The following is a 22,944-nucleotide window of genomic DNA, read 5'->3' on the forward strand; positions in this document are numbered from 1 at the left end:
GACCCGGGTACTGCCAAACTACCTTTCCCGGGGTTTCACTGCAGCTGCTGCTGCTGCCAACCCCTCAGACAGGTTTCTGCCCTCCTGGGGTCCAGCCAGGCCTGGCCCAGGAAGGCAGAACAAAGGACTTCCTCAGAGAGAGGGTGTTACACCCTCTCCCTTTGGAAAAAGGTGCCAGGGCTGGGGAGGAGTAGCCTCCCCCAGCCTCTGGAAATGCTTTGACGGGCACAGATGGTGCCCATCTCTGCATAAGCCAGTCTACACCGGTTCAGGGATCCCCCAGCCCTGCTCTGGAACGAAACTGGACAAAGGAAAGGGGAGTGAACGCTCCCCTGACCTGCACCTCCCCTGGGAGGTGCCCAGAGCTCCTCCAGTGTGCTCCAGACCTCTGCCATCTTGGAAACAGAGGTGCTGCTGGCACACTGGACTGCTCTGAGGGGCCAGTGCCAGCAGGTGACGTCAGAGACTCCTTCTGATAGGCTCTTACCTGTGTTGCTAGCCTATCCTCCTTCCTAAGTAGCCAAACCTCCTTTTCTGGCTATTTAGGGTCTCTGCTTTGGGTAATTCTTTAGATAGCGAATGCAAGAGCTCATCAGAGTTCCTCTGCATCTCTCTCTTCACCTTCTGCCTAGGAATCGACCGCTGACTGCTCTGGACACCTGCAAAACCGCAACAAAGTAGCAAAGACGACTACTGCAACCTTGTATCGCTGATCCGGCCACCTTCTCGACTGTTTTCCCTGGTGGTGCATGCTGTGGGGGTAGTCTGCCTCCTCTCTGCACTAGAAGCTCCGAAGAAATCTCCCGTGGGTCGATGGAATCTTCCCCCTGCAACCGCAGGCACCAAAAGACTGCATCACCGGTCCTCTGGGTCCCCTCTCAGCACGACGAGCATGGTCCCTGGAACTCAGCAACTCTGTCCAAGTTTGGTGGAGGTAAGTCCTTGCCTCACCACGCTAGACTGCATTGCTGGGTACCGCATGATTTGCAGCTGCTCCGGCTCCTGTGCACTCTTCCAGGATTTCCTTTGGGCACAGCCAAGCCTGCGTCCCGACACTCTAACCTGCAGTGCACAACCCCCTGAGTTGTCCTCCAGCGTCGTGGGACCTTCCTTTGTGACTTCGGGTGAACTCTGGTTCACTCTTCTTCGTAGTGCCTGTTCCGGCACTTCTGCAGGTGCTGTTTGCTTCTGAGAGGGCTCCTTGTCTTGCTGGGCTCCCCCTCTGTCTCCTCACGCAATTGGCGACATCCTGGTCCCTCCTGGGCCACAGCAGCATCCAAAAACCCTAACCGCGACCCTTGCAGCTAGCAAGGCTTGTTTGCGGTCTTTCTGCGTGGGAACACCTCTGCAAGCTTCTTCACGACGTGGGACATCCATCCTCCAAAGGGGAAGTTCCTAGTCCTCTTCGTTCTTGCAGAATCCACAGCTTCTAACATCCGGTGGCAGCTTCTTTGCACCCTCAGCTGGCATTTCCTGGGCATCTGCCCAATCTCGACTTTGTCGCGACTCTTGGACTTGGTACCCTTGTTCCACAGGTACTCTCGTCCGGAAATCCATCGTTGTTGCATTGCTGGTGTTGGTCTTCCTTGCAGAATTCCCCTATCACGACTTCTGTGCTCCTTGGGGAACTTAGGTGCACTTTACACCTACTTTTCAGGGTCTTGGGGTGGGCTATTTTTCTAACCCTCACTGTTTTCTTACAGTCCCAGCGACCCTCTACAAGCTCACATAGGTTTGGGGTCCATTCGTGGTTCGCATTCCACTTCTAGAGTATATGGTTTGTGTTGCCCCTATACCTATGTGCTTTCATTGCAATCTATTGTGACTGTACATTGCTTGCATTGCTTTCTATTGCTATTACTGCATATTCGTGGTATTGTGTACATATATCTTGTGTATATTTGCTATCCTCATACTGAGGGTACTCACTGAGATACTTTTGGCATATTGTTAAAAAAATAAAGTACCTTTATTTTTAGTATATCTGTGTATTGTGTTTTCTTATGATATTGTGCATATGACACTAGTGGTATAGTGGGAGCTTTGCATGTCTCCTAGTTCAGCCTAAGCTGCTCTGCTAAGCTACCCTTTTCTATTAGTCAAAGCTGCTAGACACCTCTTCTACACTAATAAGGGATACCTGGACCTGGTGCAGAGTGTAAGTACCCCTTGGTACTCACTACAAACCAGGCCAGCCTCCTACATTGGTTGTGCAGCGGTGGGATAAGTACTTGCAACTACTTACCACTTTGTCATTTTGTACTTTTCATAAGAGAAAAATATACAAAACAAGTTCAGTGTATGTACACCTAACCAAAACGTTTTGCTTTTCTTCTCTTACTCTATTGCAAAGTGCTGAAAAGTACCTCTAAAACTTTCAAAAAGTTTCTAAAAAGTTGAAAAAGTTTTTTTTCTGTTTCCTTAAAAAGTTCTGAAACTTTTTCTTTCTTTTTCTGTCCCTTAAACCTTTTTCTATCATGTCTGGTACAGGTCCTACTCTTGATCTGGCCAGCACTGCTTATGACCACCTTAGCTGGAAAGGTGCAAGGAGTCTCTGCATTGATAGAGGTTTAGGGGTAGGGAAGAATCCCTCTAGAGAATTGTTGGTTAATATGCTCATTGAAAATGATAAGGCCTTAGGTGGCACATCAGGTGAGAAATTAGCAGATGGTTCACACTCTGATTCTGGGGCAGCCCCAATAAGAATGTTAGATGGTATTCTTTCAAACCTGCCCCTTAGTAGGCCACCTAGCATGGCTGGTACTAATGTGAGCTCTCATCACAGTAGGGATGTCATTCCTATAGGCCAGGTTGTTAGGGTGCCAACTATTAGGGACAGGTCTCCCTCTGTTCATTCACACCATTCTTCTGTGTCAAAGCATGCCCAACCCACCAACCCTGATGACAGAATGTTAGAAAGGGAACTCAGTAGATTGAGAGTGGAAGAGTCCAGGCTGAAGCTTAAACAGCAACAGCTGGCTCTAGACAGGGAAACTTTAGACTTAGAAAAAGAAAGGCAGAGGTTGGGGTTAGGCCCCCATGGTGGCAGCAGCAGTATTACAGATAGTAATCCTGTGAAAGAGCATCATTCTAGGAATCTGCATAAGATAGTTCCCCCTTACAAGGAGGGGGATGACATTAAGAAGTGGTTTGCTGCACTTGAGAGGGCCTGTGTTGTACAGGGGGTCCCTCAAAGGCAGTGGGCTGCTATCCTATGGCTATCTTTCAGTGGAAAGGGTAGGGATAGACTCCTTACTGTGAAGGAAAGTGATGCCAATAATTTTACAGTTTTAAAGAATGCACTCCTGGATGGTTATGGCTTAACCACTGAACAATACAGGATTAAGTTCAGAGAAACCAAAAAGGAGTCTTCACAAGACTGGGTAGACTTTGTTGACCATTCAGTGAAGGCCTTGGAAGGGTGGTTACATGGCAGTAAAGTTTCTGACTATGAAAGCCTCTATAACTTGATCCTGAGAGAGCATCTTCTTAATAACTGTGTGTCTAATTTGTTGCACCAATATCTAGTGGACTCAGATCTGACCTCTCCCCAAGAATTGGGAAAGAAGGCAGACAAATGGGTCAGAACAAGAGTGAACAGAACAGTTCATACAGGTGGTGACAAGGATGGCAAGAAAGATGGTGAGAAATCTCAGGATAAGCATGGGGATAAGGGTAAAACCAAAGATCCTTCTTCAAATCCTAAACACTCTTCAGGGGGTGGGGATAAAACAAATTCTTCCTCTTCTTCACAACCTACACAATTTAAAAAGCCTTGGCGCTTTGTGTGTAAAAATAGAGGCCATGGGCCCTGGGATAAGCCCTGTCCAGGTAAACCCCCTGAGCCTACCACCACTAATACATCAAGCTCTAGTGCCCCTAGCAGTAGTGGTACTAGTGGTGGGACTGCTGGCAACAGTCAAACTAAGGGTGTAGTTGGGTTCACTTATGGGTCCATCATAGACACTGGGGTAGTCAGTCCCAAGACAGTTTCTGTCACACCTAGTGGCATTGGCCTTGCCACACTGGCTGCTTGTCCCCTTACAATGGATAAGTACAGGCAGACAGTTTCAATAAATGGTGTTGAGACCCAGGCCTACAGGGACACAGGTGCCAGTATCACTTTGGTGACTGAAAACCTTGTGGCTCCTGAACAACACATCATTGGACAACAGTATAAGATTATTGATGTCCATAACTCCACTAAGTTCCTTCCCTTAGCTATAGTTCAGCTTAGTCGGGGTGGAGTTACTGGCCCTAAGCAGGTGGTAGTATCACCTAGCTTACCTGTAGACTGTCTCTTAGGTAATGACCTAGAGGCCTCAGGTTGGGCTGATGTAGATTTTTATTCCCATGCAGCCATGCTGGGTATCCCTAAAGAATTGTTCCCTCTCATTTCTACTGAAATGAAAAAGCAGAGACAAGGCCTGAAAACTCAGGATCCCTCTCCAACAACAGGTAAAAAGGGTATCACAGTATCCCCTAACCACCCTGCCATTCAGGATACCATTCCTGTGGTGGGAGAAACCTCTCTTGGGGTGGCACCTGTTCCAAAGGAATCATCAGCTGGCATAGCTGTACTCCCTGAGGTGGAAGTACCTCTCTGTGGGATAACTAACATTGATGAGAAAAAGAGCACCATTTTAGTTAACATGGAGCATCCCTCCAACCCTCCCAGAGAAACTTTAGTGCAGAAACCCTGCACTGCCTCACAACACTTAGGACAGCATCCCTGCCCTAGTGTGGAGCTCATAGGACAGCATCCCTGCCCTGCTCCAACTCAAGAGAAACAGCATCCCTGTTCTCTCTTCCAGCCATATGGACAAAGTTTTTGCCCAGCTATGGCTTTTTTGAGACAGCATCTCTGTCTGGCATTCTCATCACTAGAAATAGGTTCAGTGGATAATTCCTACTGCTCTAAACTAAAACTTACTGATAGAAACTCTGAAAATATATCTTCACATTGTTGCTTAGCTAAAAAACTTCAAACAGGGTGGTTTACATCCCCACAGGGAAGTAACCATATAGTGGATGATAAAGGGAGTAAACAGTCTATTGCAGAGCTACTCTCTACTTATCACCACTTAGACAATAAAGTCTCAACTGGCCAAGGTTAGCCTTATTGTCCTTCGTTTGGGGGGCGGGGTTGTGTGAGAAACTACCCTCTTTCTAACCTTGTTACCCCCACTTTTGGCCTGTTTGTGAGTGTATGTCAGGGTGTTTTCACTGTCTCACTGGGATCCTGCTAGCCAGGGCCCAGTGCTCATAGTGAAAACCCTATGTTTTCGGTATGTTTGTTATGTGTCACTGGGACCCTGCTAGCCAGGACCCCGTGCTCATAAGTTTGTGACCTATATGTATGTGTTCCCTGTGTGATGCCTAACTGTCTCACTGAGGCTCTGCTAACCAGAACCTCAGTGGTTATGCTCTCTCTTTACAAATTGTCACTAACAGGCTAATGACCAATTTCACCAATTCACATTGGAATACTGTAACACCCTTATAATTCATTAGTATATGGTACTGAGGTACCAAGGGTATTGGGGTTCCAGGAGATCCCTATGGGCTGCAGCATTTCTTTTGCCACCCATAGGGAGCTCTGACAATTCTTACACAGGCCTACCACTGCAGCCTGAGTGAAATAACGTCCACGTTATTTCACAGCCATTCACCACTGCACTTAAATAACTTATAAGTCACCTATATGTCTAACCTTTACCTGGTAAAGGTTGGGTGCTAAGTTACTTTGTGTGTGGGCACCCTGGCACTAGCCAAGGTGCCCCCACATTGTTCAGGGCAAATTCCCCGGACTTTGTGAGTGCGGGGACACCATTACACACGTGCACTGTACATAGGTCACTACCTATGTACAGCGTCACAATGGTAACTCCGAACATGGCCATGTAACATGTCTAAGATCATGGAATTGTCACCCCAATGACATTCTGGCATTGGGGAGACAATTCCATGATCCCCCGAGTCTCTAGCACAGACCCGGGTACTGCCAAACTACCTTTCCCGGGGTTTCACTGCAGCTGCTGCTGCTGCCAACCCCTCAGACAGGTTTCTGCCCTCCTGGGGTCCAGCCAGGCCTGGCCCAGGAAGGCAGAACAAAGGACTTCCTTAGAGAGAGGGTGTTACACCCTCTCCCTTTGGAAAAAGGTGTCAGGGCTGGGGAGGAGTAGCCTCCCCCAGCCTCTGGAAATGCTTTGATGGGCATAGATGGTGCCCATCTCTGCATAAGCCAGTCTACACCTGTTCAGGGATCCCCCAGCCCTGCTCTTTCGCGAAATTGGACAAAGGAAAGAGGAGTGACCACTCCTCTGACCTGCACCTCCCCTGGGAGGTGCCCAGAGCTCCTCCAGTGTGCTCCAGACCTCTGCCATCTTGGAAACAGAGGTGCTGCTGGCACACTGGACTGCTCTGAGAGGCCAGTGCCAGCAGGTGACATCAGAGACTCCTTCTGATAGGCTCTTACCTGTGTTGCTAGCCTATCCTCCTTCCTAAGTAGCCAAACCTCCTTTTCTGGCTATTTAGGGTCTCTGCTTTGGAGAATTCTTTAGATAACGAATGCAAGAGCTCCACAGAGTTCCTCTGCATCTCTCTCTTCACCTTCTGCCAAGGAATCGACCGCTGACTGCTCTGGACACCTGCAAAACCGCACCAAAGTAGCAAAGACGACTACTGCAACCTTGTATCGCTGATCCGGCCGCCTTCTCGACTGTTTTCCCTGGTGGTGCATGCTGTGGGGGTAGTCTGCCTCCTCTCTGCACTAGAAGCTCCGAAGTAATCTCCCGTGGGTTGACGGAATCTTCCCCCTGCAACCACAGGCACCAAAGAACGAGTTACTTACCTTCGGTAACGACTTTTCTGGTGGATACATTAGCTACCTGTGGATTCCTCACCTCATGAATACTCCCATGGCGCCAGCATTCGACGGAAATCTTCTTACTAGTCTCTGCACGTCGACGAGGACGTCACTGTCTCGCACGCGACGCCGTCTGACGTCATACAGGCAATAAGAGGTCCTCGACGACGTGCAGACGTCAGTACCAATCATTTTTTACGTGCATGAGAACAACCAGGCAATGCAATGAAAGAGCAAGGCAACATCCATTATATTGTAAAATACACCACATTGTATGAATAACTGTAAATCTTTTTATGTACATATATATATATATATATATATAAAACTCTCTCTTTTAAAATATATACACACACCAAGTATATACATAAAGATATATACACATATACACATATATATATACAAATATATTATATATATACATCTATTGCACCCTCAAGGACCAAGAGGAGCGCACTCAAGGATTACTTGGCAAGACCATAAAGGCAACGGGGAGGCGGGTGGGACCGTGAGGAATCCACAGGTAGCTAATGTATCCACCAGAAAAGTCGTTACCGAAGGTAAGTAACTCGTTCTTCTGATGGATACAACTACCTGTGGATTCCTCACCTCATGAATAGAGTCCCAAAGCAGTACCACGCCCGGCGGTGGGTGCCTAAATGGTCAAACCAAGAAATCCTGCAGCACTGACCGTGCAAAATGGCCGTCCCTTCTAACCTCAGAATCTAAACAGTAATGTTTTGCAAAAGTGTGAAGGGACGACCAAGTTGCGGCCTTGCAGATGTCGACCACAGGAACACCTCTGGCTAAGGCCGAAGTGGCCGACTTAGCTCTGGTGGAATGAGCTCTAATGCCCTCAGGAGGATCCTTCTTTGCCAAAGAGTAACATATTTTAATGCAAAGAACAACCCACCTGGATAGTGTTCTCTTGTGGACTGCCTTTCCTCTCCTCTTGCCCACGTATCCAATAAACAGCTGATCCTCCAGCCTGAAATCCCTTGTTCTATCGATAAAGAAGCTCAACGCTCTCTTTGGGTCCAGACGGTGCAGTCTTTCTTCCTCTTTGGAAGGATGAGGCGGAGGATAGAACGTGGACAAAGTAATTGCCTGAGCCAAATGGAAGGGTGAAACAACCTTCGGGAGGAAAGCAGCCTTGGTCCTCAACACCACCTTATCCCCATAAAAAGTTGTATAAGGGGGTTTTACTGATAAGGCCTGCAACTCACTCACTCTCCTTGCTGATGTTATAGCTATCAGGAAGACTGTTTTTAAAACCAAATACCTCAAGGGGCAAGAATGCATAGGTTCAAAAGGGGACCCCATAAGGAAAGTCAGGACTAAGGACAAATCCCATTGCGGCATAACGAATGGCTTTGGAGGATATTGATTTAGAAGACCTTTCAAGAATCTGATAACAATAGGGGATTTAAATAAAGATGGTTGGTCTGGAAGACATATGAAGGCTGACAAGGCCGATAAATAACCTTTAATGGTAGCCACTGCACAACCTTTTTGCGCCAGAGATAGAGCAAAAGACAAAATGTCCGATAGATGAGCATGTAAGGGATCAATCTGCCTCTCTCCACACCACGCAACAAATTTAGACCACCTATTAGCGTAGATAGATTTAGTGGAGTGTCGCCTGGCCGCTAATATAACATCCACTACCTCAGGCGGGAGAGAGAAGGAACTCAGGTTTCCCCGTTCAATCTCCAGGCATGTAGGTGCAGACTCTGGAGGTTGGGGTGTAGAACCTGCCCCTGCGACTGTGAGAGGAGGTCTGCCCTGAAAGGGAGACGGAGCGGCGGGCACGTTGAGAGTTGGAGAAGGTCGGAGTACCACACCCTCCTTGGCCAATCCGGAGCTATTAAGATTACTAGAGCCCGGTCTTGGCGAATCTTCCTCAATACTCGAGGAATCAAGGGTATGGGAGGAAACGCATAAAGCAACTGGCCGCACCAGGTCATTTGAAACGCGTCCCCCAACGCTTCCTGCATCGGATACTGAAGGCTGCAGAACAACGGACAATGCGCGTTCTCTCGAGTGGCGAACAGATCTACCCGAGGAAACCCCCACTTCTGGAAGATTAAACGGACTTGATCTGGATGGAGACGCCACTCGTGGTCTGCCGAGAAGTGGCGACTGAGACTGTCCGCACGCACGTTCAAAACTCCGGCCAGATGGTTTGCTATCAAGCAAATCCGATGGTCCTTTGCCCAGGACCATAGTCGAAGAGCTTCTCTGCAGAGAAGGTACGACCCCACTCCTCCCTGCTTGTTTATGTACCACATCGTGGTAGTATTGTCCGTTAGGACCTGTACCGACTGACCACGAAGGGAAGGGAGGAAGGCCTTGAGAGCCAGACGTACAGCCCGTAACTCTAACAGATTGATGTGAAAAATCTGTTCCTCTGGAGACCAAAGACCTTTGATCTCCAGATCCCCCAGATGAGCTCCCCACCCTAGAGTGGAAGCATCCGTTATGACTGTTGTCACTGGTGGCGACTGCTGGAACGGCTTTCCTTGTGAAAGATTGTTGCTTGCAATCCACCACTTCAAATCCACAGCAGCATCTCTGGAGATCTTGACAGTACCCTCTAGATCCCCTCTGTGTTGAGACCACTGCCTTCGGAGGCACCACTGAAGAGCCCTCATGTGCCAGCGAGCATGCGTGACCAACAGAATGCAGGAGGCAAAAAGACCGAGCAGACGAAGGACCTTGAGGACTGGAACTACCGCTCCATTTCGAAACATTGGAACCAAATCCTGAATATCTTGAATCCGCTGAGGCGGAGGAAAGGCCCGACCCAATGTTGTATCCAGTACTGCCCCTATGAACAGGAGGCGCTGAGAGGGCTCTAGGTGAGATTTGGGCTCGTTCACCGAAAAGCCCAGGTCGAACAACAACTGGGTTGTTGACTGCAGATGACGCAACACAAGCTCCGGGGACTTGGCTTTGATTAACCAATCGTCCAAGTAAGGGAATACTGCTATCCCCTTCCTTCTGAGCTCTGCCGCAACCACCGACATCACCTTCGTGAAGACTCGAGGTGCTGAAGTAAGACCAAACGGAAGGACCGCAAACTGGTAGTGTTGCGATCCCACCACAAACCGGAGATACTTCCTGTGTGACTTGAGTATCGGGATATGAAAGTAAGCATCCTGCAAGTCGACAGACACCATCCAGTCTTCCATGTTCAACGCCAAAAGCACCTGTGCTAGGGTCAGCATCTTGAACTTTTCCTGCTTGAGGAACCAATTCAAGATCCTCAGGTCCAGAATTGGTCTCAAACGACCATCCTTCTTGGGAATCAGGAAATACCTTGAGTAAACTCCTTGACCCCTTTCCTGCTCCGGGACCAACTCCACCGCCCCCTTTAAAAGGAGGACTTCTACCTCCTGTTCTAGCAACAGGAGGTGTTCTTGTGAACAATACGAAGGGCGGGGCGGGATGAGGGGCGGAAACTCCCGAAAGGGAAGGGTGTAGCCTTTTCCCACAACACTGAGAACCCAAGTGTCCGACGTAACAGTCTCCCATTTGGTGAGAAAATGCTGTAATCTTCCCCCTACAGGAGAGGAGTGAGTGGGAAATGGTGGAAGCCTAAGGCTGCTTCCCCTGCTGCACCCCGCCAGAGGATGAGGAAGAGGCAGAGTGCTGCTGAGAAGCTCCCCTGGTGCCGACCCTACCCCTCCCCCTAAAAGATCTATAGGGATGGGAAGAGGCAGGTTGCTGATATCTTCCCCGAAAGGAAGAGGAGGAAGAGCCACGCCCAAATCCACGAAACCTCCTGAAGAATCTGGAAGAGGCCGTGGAAGAAGGAGCTTGGAGTCCCAGCGACTTAGCCGTGGCCCTGCTCTCCTTAAACCGTTCCAAGGCCGAATCAGCCTTAGCCCCAAACAGTTTGTCCCCATCAAACGGGAGATCCAACAATGTGGACTGTACATCTGCCGAAAAGCCCGAGTTACGGAGCCAGGCCTGTCTCCTTTCCACCACAGTTGTGCCCATTGCTCTGGCTACCGAGTCGGTGGTATCCAGTCCCGTCTGGATAATTTGGGTCGCAGCAGCCTGAGCATCAGAGACAAGATCCAAAAGACCCTGGGGAAGCTCTGTAAACGAAGAGGAGATGTCATCCATCAGAGCATGAATATACCTCCCCAGGATACAGGTTGCATTGGTGGCTTTTATAGCCAGACTGCAGGACGAAAAAATCTTCTTCGACTGCGCCTCCAGCTTTTTTGAATCTCTGTCCCCCGGCACCGTCGGAAAAGAACCAGGCGCTGACTTGGACGAACAGGAGGCCTGCACAACCAAGCTCTCCGGCGTAGGGTGCCTAGATAGGAAACCAGGATCAGTTGGAGCCGTCCGATACCTCCTGGCCACGGCTCTGTGAACTGCTGGGGAAGATGCCGGCTTCTTCCACACCTCTAAAACCGGATCCAGCAGAGCGTCATTAAAAGGTAATAGAGGCTCCGCCGCGGCTGAGGCCGGATGCAACACCTCTGTCAAAAGGTTTTGTTTCGCCTCCACCACCGGCAAAGGCAGGTCCAAAAAACTAGCTGCCTTCCGTACCACTGTATGAAAGGAAGCAGCTTCCTCGGTATATTCCCCTGGGGACGAAAGGTCCCACTCAGGGGAAGTGTCCAGCCCACTGGCCGACTCCAGTCCACGCAGCCCATCACCCGAGTCCTCTAGCTCTCCTTCCTCTAGGGCTCGTTGGTACTCCTGCTCCTCTAGTACCCGGAGAGCACGCCTCCTTGAATGCAGTCGTTGCTCAATCCGCGGAGTCGACAATACCTCCGCCGAAGTCGGAGATCGGCGCCGATCTTCCGAAGCCACCGACGCCGCATCCGGCGCCACAGGTAACTTCGGCGCCGACTGAAGAGCAGATGAAACGGATGGACCCACCGGAGTCACAGGCCGAAATCTCGACGTCGACGGGATGGAAATCCCTGGGGCCAATCCCTCCGAAGCCATCGGAGCGGCCACCGGCGCCGACACTGGCGCCGAGCCCACGTTCCCAAACGGGAGAAAGGGCATAAAGGGTGCCGGCCGAAGAGGCGCAGGATCACCCAAAGAAAAGGCCAAAGGCCCAGCCGGAGCACCCCCTGGAGCCATCTGTTGGAAGATGGCATACATCGCATTCAAGAATGCGGAACTATCGGCTCCAGGGGTGGGAAAAGCCGGATACTGGGGTGCCTGACTCGGAGGCGACCCCGACGCCGGCATCGGCGTCTGCGCCGGAGAAAACACTTGAGGCTCCAATACCTCAATCACCGACGCCTGTCCAGGCGAAGTTGGAGACGCCGGAGAGAGCAACGGCGTCGAAGGATGCGGCGTCACCGTGGGGCTGACCTCCCATGTCCTCCGGCGCCGATCCGGAGACCTGGAACGAGCCTCCCTTGAATGACGCTGAGATTCTCTACGGCGCCGGGAGTCTCGATGACGCCGATGTCTTGGAGAAGACTTTTTCTTGTGATGCTTCTCCTTTGACTTGGCCATAAACAGCTTTGCCTCGCGTTCTTTAAGGGCCTTCGGATTCATGTGCTGACACGAATCACAAGTCGAGACGTCGTGGTCGGAGCTCAAACACCAAAGGCAATCGGAATGAGGATCCGTCACCGACATCTTGCCTCCACACTCACGACAAGGCTTAAATCCAGACTTTCTCTGCGACATTATTTCCACAGAGAAAGAGTACGCAGCAAGATATACACTGTAACCGCAAGAGTAACAGTTGCTCCCTCGAAGATAACCGTTTCGAATGCACGGAAAAAAGGGAACTGACGTCTGCACGTCGTCGAGGACCTCTTATTGCCTGTATGACGTCAGACGGCGTCGCGTGCGAGACAGTGACGTCCTCGTCGACGTGCAGAGACTAGTAAGAAGATTTCCGTCGAATGCTGGCGCCATGGGAGTATTCATGAGGTGAGGAATCCACAGGTAGTTGTATCCATCAGAAAGACTGCATCACCGGTCCTCTGGGTCCCCTCTCAGCACGACGAGTGTGGTCCCTGGAACTCAGCAACTCTGTCCAAGTGACACCCACAGTCCAGTGACTCTTCACTCCAAGTTTGGTAGAGGTAAGTCCTTGCCTCACCACGCTAGACTGCATTGCTGGGTACCGCGTGATTTGCAGCTGCTCCGGCTCCTGTGCACTCTTCCAGGATTTCCTTTGGGCACAGCCAAGCCTGGGTCCCTGACACTCTAACCTGCAGTGCACGACCTCCTGAGTTGTCCTCCGGCGTCGTGGGACCTTCTTTTGTGACTTCAGGTGAGCTCTGGTTCACTCTTCTTCGTAGTGCTTGTTCCGGCACTTCTGCGGGTGCTGCTTGCTTCTGAGAGGGCTCCTTGTCTTGCTGGTCGCCCCCTCTGTCTCCTCACGCAATTGGCGACATCCTGGTCCCTCCTGGGCCACAGCAGCATCCAAAAACCCTAACTGCGACCCTTGCAGCTATCAAGGCTTGTTTGCGGTCTTTCTGCATGGGAACACCTCTGCAAGCTTCTTCACAACGTGGGACTTCCATCCTCCAAAAGGGAAGTTCCTAGTCCTCTTTGTTCTTGCAGAATCCACAGCTTCTACCATCCGGTGGCAGCTTCTTTGCACCCTCAGCTGGCATTTCCTGGGCATCTGCCCAATCTCGACTTTGTCGCGACTCTTGGACTTGGTCCCCTTGTTCCACAGGTACTCTTGTACGTAAATCTATCGTTGTTGCATTGCTGGTGTTGGTCTTCCTTGCAGGATTCCCCTATCACGACTTCTGTGCTCTTTGGGGAACTTAGGTGCACTTTACACCTACTTTTCAGGGTCTTGGGGTGGGCTATTTTTCTAACCCTCACTGTTTTCTTACAGTCCCAGCGACCCTCTACAAGCTCACATAGGTTTGGGGTCCATTCGTGGTTCGCATTCCACTTCTAGAGTATATGGTTTGTGTTGCCCCTATACCTATGTGTTCTCATTGCAATCTATTGTGACTGTACATTGCTTGCATTGCTTTCTATTGCTATTACTGCATATTTGTGGTATTGTGTACATATATCTTGTGTATATTTGCTATCCTCATACTGAGGGTACTCACTGAGATACTTTTGGCATATTGTTAAAAAAATAAAGTACCTTTATTTTTAGTATATCTGTGTATTGTGTTTTCTTATGATATTGTGCATATGACACTAGTGGTATAGTGGGAGCTTTGCATGTCTCCTAGTTCAGCCTAAGCTGCTCTGCTAAGCTACCCTTTTCTATTAGTCAAAGCTGCTAGACACCTCTTCTACACTAATAAGGGATACCTGGACCTGGTGCAGAGTGTAAGTACCCCTTGGTACTCACTACAAACCAGGCCAGCCTCCTACATTGGTTGTGCAGCGGTGGGATAAGTACTTGCAACTACTTACCACTTTGTCATTTTGTACTTTTCATAAGAGAAAAATATACAAAACAAGTTCAGTGTATGTACACCTAACCAAAACGTTTTGCTTTTCTTCTCTTACTCTATTGCGAAGTGCTGAAAAGTACCTCTAAAACTTTCAAAAAGTTTCTAAAAAGTTGAAAAAGTTTTTTTTCTGTTTCCTTAAAAAGTTCTGAAACTTTTTCTTTCTTTTTCTGTCCCTTAAACCTTTTTCTATCATGTCTGGTACAGGTCCTACTCTTGATCTGGCCAGCACTGCTTATGACCACCTTAGCTGGAAAGGTGCAAGGAGTCTCTGCATTGATAGAGGTTTAGGGGTAGGGAAGAATCCCTCTAGAGAATTGTTGGTTAATATGCTCATTGAAAATGATAAGGCCTTAGGTGGCACATCAGGTGAGAAATTAGCAGATGGTTCACACTCTGATTCTGGGGCAGCCCCAATAAGAATGTTAGATGGTATTCTTTCAAACCTGCCCCTTAGTAGGCCACCTAGCATGGCTGGTACTAATGTGAGCTCTCATCACAGTAGGGATGTCATTCCTATAGGCCAGGTTGTTAGGGTGCCAACTATTAGGGACAGGTCTCCCTCTGTTCATTCACACCATTCTTCTGTGTCAAAGCATGCCCAACCCACCAACCCTGATGACAGAATGTTAGAAAGGGAACTCAGTAGATTGAGAGTGGAAGAGTCCAGGCTGAAGCTTAAACAGCAACAGCTGGCTCTAGACAGGGAAACTTTAGACTTAGAAAAAGAAAGGCAGAGGTTGGGGTTAGGCCCCCATGGTGGCAGCAGCAGTATTAATTACAGATAGTAATCCTGTGAAAGAGCATCATTCTAGGAATCTGCATAAGATAGTTCCCCCTTACAAGGAGGGGGATGACATTAAGAAGTGGTTTGCTGCACTTGAGAGGGCCTGTGTTGTACAGGGGGTCCCTCAAAGGCAGTGGGCTGCTATCCTATGGCTATCTTTCAGTGGAAAGGGTAGGGATAGACTCCTTACTGTGAAGGAAAGTGATGCCAATAATTTTACAGTTTTAAAGAATGCACTCCTGGATGGTTATGGCTTAACCACTGAACAATACAGGATTAAGTTCAGAGAAACCAAAAAGGAGTCTTCACAAGACTGGGTAGACTTTGTTGACCATTCAGTGAAGGCCTTGGAAGGGTGGTTACATGGCAGTAAAGTTTCTGACTATGAAAGCCTCTATAACTTGATCCTGAGAGAGCATCTTCTTAATAACTGTGTGTCTAATTTGTTGCACCAATATCTAGTGGACTCAGATCTGACCTCTCCCCAAGAATTGGGAAAGAAGGCAGACAAATGGGTCAGAACAAGAGTGAACAGAACAGTTCATACAGGTGGTGACAAGGATGGCAAGAAAGATGGTGAGAAATCTCAGGATAAGCATGGGGATAAGGGTAAAACCAAAGATCCTTCTTCAAATCCTAAACACTCTTCAGGGGGTGGGGATAAAACAAATTCTTCCTCTTCTTCACAACCTACACAATTTAAAAAGCCTTGGCGCTTTGTGTGTAAAAATAGAGGCCATGGGCCCTGGGATAAGCCCTGTCCAGGTAAACCCTCTGAGCCTACCACCACTAATACATCAAGCTCTAGTGCCCCTAGCAGTAGTGGTACTAGTGGTGGGACTACTGGCAACAGTCAAACTAAGGGTGTAGTTGGGTTCACTTATGGGTCCATCATAGACACTGGGGTAGTCAGTCCCAAGACAGTTTCTGTCACACCTAGTGGCATTGGCCTTGCCACACTGGCTGCTTGTCCCCTTACAATGGATAAGTACAGGCAGACAGTTTCAATAAATGGTGTTGAGACCCAGGCCTACAGGGACACAGGTGCCAGTATCACTTTGGTGACTGAAAACCTTGTGGCTCCTGAACAACACATCATTGGACAACAGTATAAGATTATTGATGTCCATAACTCCACTAAGTTCCTTCCCTTAGCTATAGTTCAGCTTAGTCGGGGTGGAGTTACTGGCCCTAAGCAGGTGGTAGTATCACCTAGTTTACCTGTAGACTGTCTCTTAGGTAATGACCTAGAGGCCTCAGGTTGGGCTGATGTAGAGTTTTATACCCATGCAGCCATGCTGGGTATCCCTAAAGAATTGTTCCCTCTCATTTCTACTGAAATGAAAAAGCAGAGACAAGGCCTGAAAACTCAGGATCCCTCTCCAACAACAGGTAAAAAGGGTATCACAGTATCCCCTAACCACCCTGCCATTCAGGATACCATTCCTGTGGTGGGAGAAACCTCTCTTGGGGTGGCACCTGTTCCAAAGGAATCATCAGCTGGCATAGCTGTACTCCCTGAGGTGGAAGTACCTCTCTGTGGGATAACTAACATTGATGAGAAAAAGAGCACCATTTTAGTTAACATGGAGCATCCCTCCAACCCTCCCAGAGAAACTTTAGTGCAGAAACCCTGCACTGCCTCACAACACTTAGGACAGCATCCCTGCCCTAGTGTGGAGCTCATAGGACAGCATCCCTGCCCTGCTCCAACTCAAGAGAAACAGCATCCCTGTTCTCTCTTCCAGCCATATGGACAAAGTTTTTGCCCAGCTATGGCTTTTTTGAGACAGCATCCCTGTCTGGCATTCTCATCACTAGAAATAGGTTCAGTGGATAATTCCTACTGCTCTAAACTAAAACTTACTGATAGAAACTCTGAAAATATATCTTCACATTGTTGCTTAGCTAAAAAACTTCAAACAGGGTGGTTTACATCCCCACAGGGAAGTAACCATATAGTGGATAATAAAGGGAGTAAACAGTCTATTGCAGAGCTACTCTCTACTTATCACCACTTAGACAATAAAGTCTCAACTGGCCAAGGTTAGCCTTATTGTCCTTCGTTTGGGGGGCGGGGTTGTGTGAGAAACTAGCCTCTTTCTAACCTTGTTACCCCCACTTTTGGCCTGTTTGTGAGTGTATGTCAGGGTGTTTTCACTGTCTCACTGGGATCCTGCTAGCCAGGGCCCAGTGCTCATAGTGAAAACCCTATGTTTTCGGTATGTTTGTTATGTGTCACTGGGACCCTGCTAGCCAGGACCCCGTGCTCATAAGTTTGTGACCTATATGTATGTGTTCCCTGTGTGATGCCTAACTGTCTCACTGAGGCTCTGCTAACCAGAACCTCAGTGGTTATGCTCTCTCTTTACAAATTGTCACTAACAGGCTAATGACCAATTTCACCAATTCACATTGGCATACTGGAACACCCTTATAATTCATTAGTATATGGTACTGAGGTACCAAGGGTATTGGGGTTCCAGGAGATCCCTATGGGCTGCAGCATTTCTTTTGCCACCCATAGGGAGCTCTGACAATTCTTACACAGGCCTACCACTGCAGCCTGAGTGAAATAACGTCCACGTTATTTCACAGCCATTCACCACTGCACTTAAATAACTTATAAGTCACCTATATGTCTAACCTTTACCTGGTAAAGGTTGGGTGCTAAGTTACTTTGTGTGTGGGCACCCTGGCACTAGCCAAGGTGCCCCCACATTGTTCAGGGCAAATTCCCCGGACTTTGTGAGTGCGGGGACACCATTACACACGTGCACTGTACATAGGTCACTACCTATGTACAGCGTCACAATGGTAACTCCGAACATGGCCATGTAACATGTCTAAGATCATGGAATTGTCACCCCAATGACATTCTGGCATTGGGGAGACAATTCCATGATCCCCCGAGTCTCTAGCACAGACCCGGGTACTGCCAAACTACCTTTCCCGGGGTTTCACTGCAGCTGCTGCTGCTGCCAACCCCTCAGACAGGTTTCTGCCCTCCTGGGGTCCAGCCAGGCCTGGCCCAGGAAGGCAGAACAAAGGACTTCCTCAGAGAGAGGGTGTTACACCCTCTCCCTTTGGAAAAAGGTGTCAGGGCTGGGGAGGAGTAGCCTCCCCCAGCCTCTGGAAATGCTTTGATGGGCATAGATGGTGCCCATCTCTGCATAAGCCAGTCTACACCTGTTCAGGGATCCCCCAGCCCTGCTCTTTCGCGAAATTGGACAAAGGAAAGAGGAGTGACCACTCCTCTGACCTGCACCTCCCCTGGGAGGTGCCCAGAGCTCCTCCAGTGTGCTCCAGACCTCTGCCATCTTGGAAACAGAGGTGCTGCTGGCACACTGGACTGCTCTGAGAGGCCAGTGCCAGCAGGTGACATCAGAGACTCCTTCTGATAGGCTCTTACCTGTGTTGCTAGCCTATCCTCCTTCCTAAGTAGCCAAACCTCCTTTTCTGGCTATTTAGGGTCTCTGCTTTGGAGAATTCTTTAGATAACGAATGCAAGAGCTCCACAGAGTTCCTCTGCATCTCTCTCTTCACCTTCTGCCAAGGAATCGACCGCTGACTGCTCTGGACACCTGCAAAACCGCACCAAAGTAGCAAAGACGACTACTGCAACCTTGTATCGCTGATCCGGCCGCCTTCTCGACTGTTTTCCCTGGTGGTGCATGCTGTGGGGGTAGTCTGCCTCCTCTCTGCACTAGAAGCTCCGAAGTAATCTCCCGTGGGTTGACGGAATCTTCCCCCTGCAACCACAGGCACCAAAGAACGAGTTACTTACCTTCGGTAACGACTTTTCTGGTGGATACATTAGCTACCTGTGGATTCCTCACCTCATGAATACTCCCATGGCGCCAGCATTCGACGGAAATCTTCTTACTAGTCTCTGCACGTCGACGAGGACGTCACTGTCTCGCACGCGACGCCGTCTGACGTCATACAGGCAATAAGAGGTCCTCGACGACGTGCAGACGTCAGTACCAATCATTTTTTACGTGCATGAGAACAACCAGGCAATGCAATGAAAGAGCAAGGCAACATCCATTATATTGTAAAATACACCACATTGTATGAATAACTGTAAATCTTTTTATGTACATATATATATATATATATATAAAACTCTCTCTTTTAAAATATATACACACACCAAGTATATACATAAAGATATATACACATATATATATACAAATATATTATATATATACATCTATTGCACCCTCAAGGACCAAGAGGAGCGCACTCAAGGATTACTTGGCAAGACCATAAAGGCAACGGGGAGGCGGGTGGGACCGTGAGGAATCCACAGGTAGCTAATGTATCCACCAGAAAAGTCGTTACCGAAGGTAAGTAACTCGTTCTTCTGATGGATACAACTACCTGTGGATTCCTCACCTCATGAATAGAGTCCCAAAGCAGTACCACGCCCGGCGGTGGGTGCCTAAATGGTCAAACCAAGAAATCCTGCAGCACTGACCGTGCAAAATGGCCGTCCCTTCTAACCTCAGAATCTAAACAGTAATGTTTTGCAAAAGTGTGAAGGGACGACCAAGTTGCGGCCTTGCAGATGTCGACCACAGGAACACCTCTGGCTAAGGCCGAAGTGGCCGACTTAGCTCTGGTGGAATGAGCTCTAATGCCCTCAGGAGGATCCTTCTTTGCCAAAGAGTAACATATTTTAATGCAAAGAACAACCCACCTGGATAGTGTTCTCTTGTGGACTGCCTTTCCTCTCCTCTTGCCCACGTATCCAATAAACAGCTGATCCTCCAGCCTGAAATCCCTTGTTCTATCGATAAAGAAGCTCAACGCTCTCTTTGGGTCCAGACGGTGCAGTCTTTCTTCCTCTTTGGAAGGATGAGGCGGAGGATAGAACGTGGACAAAGTAATTGCCTGAGCCAAATGGAAGGGTGAAACAACCTTCGGGAGGAAAGCAGCCTTGGTCCTCAACACCACCTTATCCCCATAAAAAGTTGTATAAGGGGGTTTTACTGATAAGGCCTGCAACTCACTCACTCTCCTTGCTGATGTTATAGCTATCAGGAAGACTGTTTTTAAAACCAAATACCTCAAGGGGCAAGAATGCATAGGTTCAAAAGGGGACCCCATAAGGAAAGTCAGGACTAAGGACAAATCCCATTGCGGCATAACGAATGGCTTTGGAGGATATTGATTTAGAAGACCTTTCAAGAATCTGATAACAATAGGGGATTTAAATAAAGATGGTTGGTCTGGAAGACATATGAAGGCTGACAAGGCCGATAAATAACCTTTAATGGTAGCCACTGCACAACCTTTTTGCGCCAGAGATAGAGCAAAAGACAAAATGTCCGATAGATGAGCATGTAAGGGATCAATCTGCCTCTCTCCACACCACGCAACAAATTTAGACCACCTATTAGCGTAGATAGATTTAGTGGAGTGTCGCCTGGCCGCTAATATAACATCCACTACCTCAGGCGGGAGAGAGAAGGAACTCAGGTTGCCCCGTTCAATCTCCAGGCATGTAGGTGCAGACTCTGGAGGTTGGGGTGTAGAACCTGCCCCTGCGACTGTGAGAGGAGGTCTGCCCTGAAAGGGAGACGGAGCGGCGGGCACGTTGAGAGTTGGAGAAGGTCGGAGTACCACACCCTCCTTGGCCAATCCGGAGCTATTAAGATTACTAGAGCCCGGTCTTGGCGAATCTTCCTCAATACTCGAGGAATCAAGGGTATGGGAGGAAACGCGTAAAGCAACTGGCCGCACCAGGTCATTTGAAACGCGTCCCCCAACGCTTCCTGCATCGGATACTGAAGGCTGCAGAACAACGGACAATGCGCGTTCTCTCGAGTGGCGAACAGATCTACCCGAGGAAACCCCCACTTCTGGAAGATTAAACGGACTTGATCTGGATGGAGACGCCACTCGTGGTCTGCCGAGAAGTGGCGACTGAGACTGTCCGCACGCACGTTCAAAACTCCGGCCAGATGGTTTGCTATCAAGCAAATCCGATGGTCCTTTGCCCAGGACCATAGTCGAAGAGCTTCTCTGCAGAGAAGGTACGACCCCACTCCTCCCTGCTTGTTTATGTACCACATCGTGGTAGTATTGTCCGTTAGGACCTGTACCGACTGACCACGAAGGGAAGGGAGGAAGGCCTTGAGAGCCAGACGTACAGCCCGTAACTCTAACAGATTGATGTGAAAAATCTGTTCCTCTGGAGACCAAAGACCTTTGATCTCCAGATCCCCCAGATGAGCTCCCCACCCTAGAGTGGAAGCATCCGTTATGACTGTTGTCACTGGTGGCGACTGCTGGAACGGCTTTCCTTGTGAAAGATTGTTGCTTGCAATCCACCACTTCAAATCCACAGCAGCATCTCTGGAGATCTTGACAGTACCCTCTAGATCCCCTCTGTGTTGAGACCACTGCCTTCGGAGGCACCACTGAAGAGCCCTCATGTGCCAGCGAGCATGCGTGACCAACAGAATGCAGGAGGCAAAAAGACCGAGCAGACGAAGGACCTTGAGGACTGGAACTACCGCTCCATTTCGAAACATTGGAACCAAATCCTGAATATCTTGAATCCGCTGAGGCGGAGGAAAGGCCCGACCCAATGTTGTATCCAGTACTGCCCCTATGAACAGGAGGCGCTGAGAGGGCTCTAGGTGAGATTTGGGCTCGTTCACCGAAAAGCCCAGGTCGAACAACAACTGGGTTGTTGACTGCAGATGACGCAACACAAGCTCCGGGGACTTGGCTTTGATTAACCAATCGTCCAAGTAAGGGAATACTGCTATCCCCTTCCTTCTGAGCTCTGCCGCAACCACCGACATCACCTTCGTGAAGACTCGAGGTGCTGAAGTAAGACCAAACGGAAGGACCGCAAACTGGTAGTGTTGCGATCCCACCACAAACCGGAGATACTTCCTGTGTGACTTGAGTATCGGGATATGAAAGTAAGCATCCTGCAAGTCGACAGACACCATCCAGTCTTCCATGTTCAACGCCAAAAGCACCTGTGCTAGGGTCAGCATCTTGAACTTTTCCTGCTTGAGGAACCAATTCAAGATCCTCAGGTCCAGAATTGGTCTCAAACGACCATCCTTCTTGGGAATCAGGAAATACCTTGAGTAAACTCCTTGACCCCTTTCCTGCTCCGGGACCAACTCCACCGCGCCCTTTAAAAGGAGGACTTCTAGCTCCTGTTCTAGCAACAGGAGGTGTTCTTGTGAACAATACGAAGGGCGGGGCGGGATGAGGGGCGGAAACTCCCGAAAGGGAAGGGTGTAGCCTTTTCCCACAACACTGAGAACCCAAGTGTCCGACGTAACAGTCTCCCATTTGGTGAGAAAATGCTGTAATCTTCCCCCTACAGGAGAGGAGTGAGTGGGAAATGGTGGAAGCCTAAGGCTGCTTCCCCTGCTGCACCCCGCCAGAGGATGAGGAAGAGGCAGAGTGCTGCTGAGAAGCTCCCCTGGTGCCGACCCTACCCCTCCCCCTAAAAGATCTATAGGGATGGGAAGAGGCAGGTTGCTGATATCTTCCCCGAAAGGAAGAGGAGGAAGAGCCACGCCCAAATCCACGAAACCTCCTGAAGAATCTGGAAGAGGCCGTGGAAGAAGGAGCTTGGAGTCCCAGCGACTTAGCCGTGGCCCTGCTCTCCTTAAACCGTTCCAAGGCCGAATCAGCCTTAGCCCCAAACAGTTTGTCCCCATCAAACGGGAGATCCAACAATGTGGACTGTACATCTGCCGAAAAGCCAGAGTTACGGAGCCAGGCCTGTCTCCTTTCCACCACAGTTGTGCCCATTGCTCTGGCTACCGAGTCGGTGGTATCCAGTCCCGTCTGGATAATTTGGGTCGCAGCAGCCT

The sequence above is a fragment of the Pleurodeles waltl genome, chromosome 12 (genome assembly GCF_031143425.1).
Source record: "Pleurodeles waltl isolate 20211129_DDA chromosome 12, aPleWal1.hap1.20221129, whole genome shotgun sequence".
Taxonomy (NCBI): domain Eukaryota; kingdom Metazoa; phylum Chordata; class Amphibia; order Caudata; family Salamandridae; genus Pleurodeles; species Pleurodeles waltl.